The 8,832-nt window shown below is 45.6% G+C and overlaps 1 pseudogene across 1 annotated transcript; it reads right to left on the reverse strand.

Moving 5' to 3' along the window:
* Positions 1–322: 322 nt before the first annotated feature.
* LOC308241225 (aspartate aminotransferase, mitochondrial-like) lies at positions 323–6,958 on the reverse strand (annotated as a pseudogene). Its single transcript has 2 exons — positions 6,930–6,958; positions 323–1,770 (listed from the first exon to the last, which is right to left on the reverse strand). The product of its transcript is annotated as an aspartate aminotransferase, mitochondrial-like (transcript).
* Positions 6,959–8,832: the final 1,874 nt, after the last annotated feature.

The raw sequence follows: 8,832 nt of genomic DNA on the forward strand, positions 1-8,832 counted from the left end.
TTCTGGAATATTGCAATGGTGTGATTGACAGGTTTTTGGCTATGACGTTCTTGTACTTGTAAACTCTTTCGGAAAAGCTGGAGACACACAGATGAGGGAGATTTTGGTTTAGAGCCACAAAGTTCCACGTACCAGCCACAGATGTCCTGCCTAGTTCCCTACACGTCCTTTTGCTGAGAAACCATTCCAACGCTGAGTTGAGGTACTGTGGTTGAGGGAAATGATCCGCCCACCACCATCCACCCTCCCTCTTCCTCCGTGTGCATCTCACAGCAGCAGAGGTCGGCAGGGAGGTTGTCTCTGCTTCCTCTCATCAAGGAAATCACTTGGTGACCTGGTGAATGGCATGGGCAAGGTAGCCCACGTTGCCGGAGGTGACCACCCCCGCCACGGCGATGCGGCCATCCTTTGTCCTGTGGATGGAGAACTCCTTGGCCAGCCGCTCGCTCCACCTGCTCGGGCTTCAGTCCTGTGAAACAAAGCATGCCAATCTGGTCGGTGATGTGGGAGGAGCCCTCCTTCTTGAGGTTAGAGACCAGCTGGGTCCACATGCTAATGATGCGGTCGGCCGTGCCTTTCACTTCCCGCCACCATTGCTTTCGCAGATTGGGGCTTTTTCAGAAGGTGGAGGCGATCCGGCCCGTTGACAGGAGGGTTGGAACACATGGGGCGAATCAAGATCTTCAACTGTGACTCCACCTTTCTGGCCTCATCGGCATCTTTGCAGCCCACAGTGAAGGCTCCCACACGCTCACCGTATAAGCCCCTGTTCTTGGCATAGGACCGGCAGAGGCAAACATTAATGCCCTGTTCGATGAAGTGGCGCACAGCCCAGCCATCCGTGTTTCTATCGCCGCCGGCAAAGCCTTGGTAGGCCATGTCGAAGAACGCAAAGAGATTGTTTTTCTTCACCACGGAGGCTATCTCCTTCCACTGCTCGGGGCGAGGGTCCACTCCCGTGGGGGTGTGGGCACAGGCATGCAGGAGGAGAACACTTTGCTGTGGCATTTTGGAAATGTCCTCCATGGCGCCCATGAAGTCAAAGCCGCACGTCTTGGGGTTCTAGTAGCGACAGCCTGCAGGCCAGCATCCCTGAAGATGGGCGTGAGATTCCCCCAGATCGGTTTGAGCAGAAAGACATCTCTGCTGAACTTGAAAAATCTTTGCAGGAAACTGGCTCCGATCCTTCAGGCCCCGGTTCCAGAAATGGTCTGCAGGGTGACGTACCGGCCGCTTTTCAGCACTTCGCTGTTCTCGCCCAGGGCCAGCTCTGCAGACGCCTTGCAAAACTCCGATGGGCAGGTATTCCAGGATTTTTGCAGCAATCTGGGCCTCTGCCTTCCGGATACTAGGGAGCACGTAAGGCTTTCCATTATCGTCCCCGAAGGCGCCAACTCCCAGATTCATCTTTTTGCTGTTGGTGTCTCTTTTAAAGGCTTCGGTGACTCCCAGGATGGGATCTGGGGGACCCATCTCCACATGGGCCCACCAGGAGCTGGCTCGGGCAGAAGCCACGCCAGCGAGGCCTGGGTGGAAGGCTGCCGGGGGGGCCCCCCGGTCAGGACGCGGCTGGAGTGCAGCCGGGCCGTGGTGGGCACGTGGGCAGTGGCAGCTGCAGGTGGGAGCGAGGGCGGCCTCTTTTTATTTTTTTTAAAGGCAGAATCTATTAGGTTCTTGTGAAGATTAAATGAGCCTCTTGGTAAAGCCTTTGGCACACTGACTGGCACGTAGAGTTCCGTAGCTGTTGAGCTGAAGAGGACAGTGAGAGGCCTGCGCACAGAGCATGCAGGACATCATGGTCCACGGGAAGATGGAAGGGCTTTCCAGAGCGAGGTCTTGAAAACTGAGTTTCTTGTAGTTGGTTGAGGAAAGAGGAGGGATGCGAAGGAGAAGGCCTGGTGAAGGTGGCTGAGGAGGCTGGGGGAATTCAGCTGGGGGTGAAAAGGCTTAGGAGCTACACAAGAGCTGTGTGTAAATACTGTGCTTGGGCATTTGACAACAAAAGAAAGTAGACTTACTTTACCGCTGCCTGGAAAATATCCAAGCCCAAGTGGAAATGACAAAATGACATTCCTCTCAATATTTGAATGAACTTGTGAGTAATAAGGATTTCCTTAATTTTTTTTCGAGGATGATATGGCTCATCTCTGTGCACCACTGCCTGTCAAAACACACCGCTTTCTTTATGGGTGGTCTGTCTCACATCCATGTTCCCCTTTACCTTTGTCAAGAGAAACCTGAGTATTTTCAGAAATCAGTGGGCGTAAACTTTAAGGAAGGCTGCGCTTTCCCCTAGCCCCAGGGTTATAACTCAGGATTGCTTTGTGCCATCATGGTAAGCACTGCCTTTGTCACTGATTAGGTTAGGGGTGGACAGCCACACAGTTCTTGCCAATGAGATGAGAGAGCAAGGCCTTAGGAAATGTTTTTCTGATCTTTTCAAGAGATAACTGAGGAAAGTGAGGGCTCTCCCTTTCCCTCTTCCAGCTGGGAAACACCTCTGTATGAAGATGGGATGCCTGGAGATGTGGCTTCATCCTTAAAATAGTCTGGTACGAACAAAGGAATGTGAGTGACAAAGGGGCAAATGAAGAGGCCAGTTAGGTTGCTGTATTCCGGTGGATGATGGGGACTTGGAACAGCCAAACCCAAGGATGGATGAATTAAGGGAACAAATAACAAAAACCAATTAGAGTGAGACAGACCCAAGATAAAAGTAAGTTAAAAGCAAGATAGAAGTAAAGCAGTAATGCTGACCAAAGAATAATCGCAAACTCGCCTATATGCTCATTTTGATGCATCCAGATATTAAAAACCCACCTGGAAAGCTGATGAATGTTCTACTGAAACCCTCCCCCAAGTTTCTCCCTGAAGAAGAGAGATAAACACCCTCAAGGCAAAGGATACCAGCGCTGGCTTGTCCTGGAGCATGCCCATGCCTGTTCTCGTGCATGAACATTTTACTTCCTCCTAAACTCTAAGGGTCCCCGTGAGGCTTGCAACCACAGGAACAACTGGCAGTGGCAGCTCCTCCGGGGCTAACCCCCTGAAGCCGTCTCCAAGGCCCCTTTTCTCAGACTTCCCAGTGAGGTAACAGCAGCCCTGCCCTGGCTCACTTCTCTCCTATAACGTTTCCAGGGAGCCAAAGCGGGGCACCACCTCAGCTCTCTGCTGTTGCATCTCCTACCCTAAGTCCTTCCTTTGTCTCACTGTCCCCAGCTTTAATAAGCATTCTCTCAAAATCACCTGGACTCTTGGTATGAAGTCTTCCCTGCATGAAGTCAAGAACCCATACACTACCGGCCGGCCCGAGGCAGACCTACAACGGTCAGTCCCTGACCAGTGATGCTTCTGTAGTTTGAAATGTTTGTTGCCTCTGTTTTTCTGGTGCCCTAAGGATGTATTTGATCTGCCTTTGGATAATTCAGTTTTAACTGAGCACCTACTATGCAAAGCTCTGTGCTTCATGCTGGATGATGCAATAGGGTGACATGGCAATGAATGAGTGGGGAGCTTCTTAGTTAGGTCACCAGAAAAGGATTTTCTGAGGAGGGACCTTTTAAATTAAGGCCCAAATAATAAGGAGAAGCAAGCTATGCAAAGATGAGTGAAAGGAGCAATCCTATGTAACTGCAGAACCAGCTCAAAATGGCTCTATCCTGCTTCTAACAAGATACTGAGTTACTTCTCTGATAAATCAGACCACAGGTGCAAGACATGCAGCTGAAACATGAGCAGGGGAGAGAACTTGACCTCTGGCTGCACCTGGAACCAAAGTCTTGCCACCCGCCACCCCCCACCCCCGTCCCCCATAGAACCAAAGGACCAGAACATGAACTCTGGAACCCTTTCGAAGAGAACGGTCCATTGTCCAAGAAGACGGTGCTGAAGCACCTTACAGTATCTTATAAATGTCCAAATTCCAAAGCTTCCAATCAAAACCTGCCTGGCCAGCACTTTCACATACCAGCCTGTTCCCCCTAACCCCTTAAATTCATCCCAAACTTTGGGTGGGGGAGACAGATTTTAGCAGGATCTCCTGTCTCCTCACTGGCGACCCACAAATATAATAAAGGCTCTTTCTTTATCTTGAAAGCCAGTGTCATAGTTTCAGCTTCTGTGAGTACTAGGCAGCAGGCCCTTGCTCAGCAACACCAGGAAGAGGAAGTCAAAAAGAAACAGGATCCTGGACATCAAGTAGTTCCCCAGCTAGTCAGGGAGACTGATAAAAACCAGCTAATTGTAACACAATGGGTTCCTGCTGTACCAGCCTGAGAGCAGTGTCCTGAGAACCCAGAGGAAGGGGTAATCAATCAGAACGAAGAATTGTGCAAGGGCTGTGTCAAGCACGGTCTATAAAAATGTAGAGTAGCACTGTGAATATTTTAGTCCTGCCTTCAGATTGCTGGGCTCCACTCCACACTCATCAGGATTTCTGAGTGGGCTGCCTGGAAATCTATGCGTTTAACAAGCACTCTACTGATGGGAAGAAATTTTGGAATCCTCCGGTTTAGAGAAGAGGCCTTGGAATTGGAAAGATGCCTCAGACACATGGCTTAAGTCTCACTTTTCTCCTCTGTCAAATGAGATTAATAGTACAGACATTCTCAGTGAGTAACTCTGAGGATTGAATGAGATAGTATTTGTAAAGTCTCATCTATTATGGCTATTGTAAGAAGAGTACAACTTTGATCATAACTGAGTAAAGAACTGACCGTGTGTCCCAGAGCTCACTTAACATATCTCAGGGGAAATGACAGTGGCAAGGTCACAGCTGTCAGGCTGGGCAGAGGCCAGTTTCCACTGGGGAGAAAGAACGGTGAACAGCTGCGAAGTTGTCAAAAGTTTGTAGGAAACAGCTGGCTTTGCTTCTTCATTGTTTTTTTTTTTTTTTTCTGTTTTTGCATTTCCTTCTTTCACACGGGAATTGTTTAATTGTCATTCCCTCCCTGAGACCTAAGGCTAATCCTTGGCTAAATAGAAAGTCATCTTGTTTAAAGAAGAAAACCCCATATAATATTGAATGTCAAGTGTAATTTAAAAATACAAATTTTTTTAAATAACTAAAAAAAAAGAGAATCCAGGTAGAAACAGTGATATAACAAAGCCACTTTATAATGGAGCTGGAGCTGCCATGCCAGAGAAACTGGAATGTTTAAAACAAAGTAAAATAACCTGTGGACTAGGCCTAAGCAACCTTATTTCTCAAGAACTGCTGGCAAAGCCAGCAGAAAAACAGTTACTGTCACTACTAGACTGATGGCCACTGGACTGAAAATTTAAAACATTGTTTAGAACTAACATCACTATGTTATGTTACCTGTAGTAGTAGTAACGCCTTCCTTCTCATGATGTAACTGTTCCCATTCCCATAAATACCCACTGCCTTTGCCTCCTAATTGGAACATTATTTGGGTTTCTGCCTAAATTACTGATTTCTGAATAGTTTTTCTTTGATCTCAAATAAATGCTTGTTTGCCTGTCACTTTGAAAGGCCCTTTTATTTTTAGGTTAGCACAGACAGAGAAGTTAGTTTGGCAGAGGGAGGTCAGAGCTGGGAAATAATGAGTTGACTAAACCATTTCAACAGCACATGCAGCCTGAAAATTGCTGCCAGCAATTGGCAAGCTCACCCCCTCCAACTGATTTAACAAACCTTGAGAAGCTAGGGACACAGTGGTATCAACACCCCCACCTCTCCCTGCCCTTAACTGCAGTGATGTATCTCATAATGTCAAGCATGGATGGTCCCATAAGATTATACTGAAGCTTAAAAATTCCAATCACCGAGTGACATGGTAGCCACTTTCATAAAGTCACAGGACAACACACTTGTGCGGATGTTGGTATCATCAAATCTACTGTGTTGCCAGTCTTATTAAAAAATGTATAAAACATAATATTTGATAATGATAATAAATGACTATGTTATTGTTTTATGTATTTACTATACTTTACATTTTATTATTATTTTAGAGTGTATTCTTCCTACTTATGAAAAAAAGGTTTGCTGTGAAACTGTATTCTGTTACACAGCAAGCAGCCTCAGACATCTGGTGCTCCCCATGTCTCCATCCTGCATCATTTTCCCTTATGCTTGACTTAATCTTATGTTATTTTGTATAGTAATATGCTGTACAGGTTTGTAGTCTAGGAGCAATAGGCCATACCATACAGCCAATGTGTGTAATAGGCTACTCCTTTTGGGAGGTGATTTATATTAAGCTCTACCTTCCTTCTATAGTTCTGGTAGTAACAGATTAGTTTCTCAATATTGACGTGAAAAGGGGAATGGGTTCCTGGGGTCATGGCCCAATAAGATGAGCATCATTCAACAGGTAGACAAGACTGGCTGGGAGTGGAGTGAGAGAAGAGAGGACAAGAACAACAAGGTGTATCATTAAAGAAAATGGTGAGCCAACTGGTGTGTCCCATGAGAATGGAGGAAGACTCAGTGAAGGGAGATGCAAGCGGACTATTGATTTCCCAGAATATTTCAGACCATGAATAGCAAGTAGAGAATTTGGAGGTTCTTGACAATGTAGTACCTTTAAAGGGTTTGAGTAAATAAAATGGCTCACTCTGATCTATATTTTTAAATAACTTCATGAATCAGCTTCTACCCTTGCTCACCAGGGGACAGTTACAGACAGCCCTCAGGTTATGTCAGATTCAATGCATGTCGTTTTGTGGTTACATCACCATCTCCCATTTATTTATATATAAAAAAAGTTCCGTCATTTCGACATATATACATATGTGCTTTATGTTTTTTATTATTTATTTACCACAAGTAAAGGTCAGGAATTGTTATCTTTCTTTTAAATTTTTTTTACTGTTTCACTTTATTACTGCTGTGTATGTGCTCCATGTGAGTGACGTAGGTGCTTATGTAGGTGGGTTCCGACTTGCGGCGATAATCGCATTACGTCGCGCTGTAGGAACGGATCTCCGACATAACCCGAGGACCATGGTTTGAAGACATAAAATAGTCTCAGTGAAGACTTCAGAAACCCAATATAAGGCTCTTCCCAGGGAGGCACATGTGTTTAAGCATACATAGTCATATAAGCATAACCAATGGATACAAGACTCTGGGGGGGGGGGCAGGTAAAAGCTTGTACTGGGGGGTAGGGGAGGCCGGGGGGGAGGTCAATGGGGAAAAAAAAGGAGACATATGAACTACAATTTGTAATACTTCAAACAATAAAAAAATAAATAAATAAATTGAAGATTAAGGTATCACTTTCTACAGTTATGTGTGCAAGTGTATGCTTATTAAAAGATGAATTTTTGTCCAATGATTTTGGATCAAGACAGTGAACAAAATATGCAATTTGTCTATATATTTGTCTGAAGAAATGAAAACCCTATTTATACTAACCACTTTATACCTAACACAGATGAACAATAAAATTGTGTTCTCCTTTTTATGTGGCTATTATGTTGTAGATTTCTTGAATTGTAGAATATTAAAATCAAAAGGTTTGAGCCCCTAACAACCTATATGATCTTAGATAACTCAAAGTCTAAATCTCAGTTTCCTTATATGCAAAATGGAGCTTATGACATGTGCTTGATAGAACTACTCTTTTTCTAATACTGTGTTCATAGTAAGCAAGTAGTATTAGTGGGGGTCCAGAGCACACCTGCATGTCATGTGACCTTGGAAAACTCTGAGGAGACACTTTACTTTTTGAACGTCAGTTTCTCCACTTACAAAATGGAGATATGAAAGCCTGCCTTTATAAAGCTGTTGAGAGAAGTAAATCAGATGATACCTAGAAAGAGTACCTACTATATATGTGTATGTGTATTTATGAGTGTATGACAGTGTATGACATTATATATATATATATTAGAGGCCGGGTGCATGAAATTCGTGCATGGGAGGACGGTCCCCAAAGCCCAGCCTGCACCCTCTCCAATCCAGGCCTAAACCAGCAGTCGGACATCCCTCTCACAATCCTAGACCACTGGCTCCTAATCGCTTGCCTGCCTGCCTGCCTGGTCACCCCTAACTGCCCCCACCTGCTAGCCTGATCGCCCCTCACTGCCTCTGCATGCCGGCCTGATTGCCCTAACTGCCCCCTCTGCAGGCCTTGTCGCCCCTAACTGCCCCTCCCCCGCCAGCCTGGTTGCCCCCAACTGCCCCATGTGCCAGCCTGGTCACCCCTCACGGCCTCCCTGCCAGCCTGGTTGCCCCATGCAGCCTGCTGTTCAGTCATTTGGTCATCCCTCACTAACCCCCTGCCAACCTGGTCGTAGGCAGCCATCTTGTGAGGGCATGAGGGTTAATTTGCATATTACATCTAATCCTATACAATAAAGAGGTAATATGCAAATTGTCCCCTCAGGGAGGGGAGTTCGACCAGGGGGCAGGGGCAGCTGGCCAACTGCCTGCAGCTCCTCCCCCTGGCCAGCCCTGCCTCTGATCGGCCCTGATCGGGGTGGGCTGGCTGGACCCCACCCGTGCACGAATTCATGCACTGGACCTCTCGTATATAATATACATGATATATAACACACAAACATGATATATTTATAACATACATATAGTATACATAACATACATATATATCATGGAGTATATATCACATACATTATATATTTCAACATAATAAAGGTTATATATGACAAACCTACAGTGAACATCATACTCAATGGGCAAAAACTAAAACCATTTCCTCTAAGAACAGGAACAAGACAGCTTTCACCACTCTTACTCAACCTAGTACTGGAAGTCCTAATCATAGCAGTCAGACAAGAAGAAGAAATAAAAGGCATCCAAATTGGAAAGGAGGAAGTAAAACTCTCATTATTTGCAAATGA

Source organism: Plecotus auritus, assembly GCF_963455305.1.
Source record: "Plecotus auritus genome assembly, chromosome: 2".
Classification (NCBI taxonomy): domain Eukaryota; kingdom Metazoa; phylum Chordata; class Mammalia; order Chiroptera; family Vespertilionidae; genus Plecotus; species Plecotus auritus.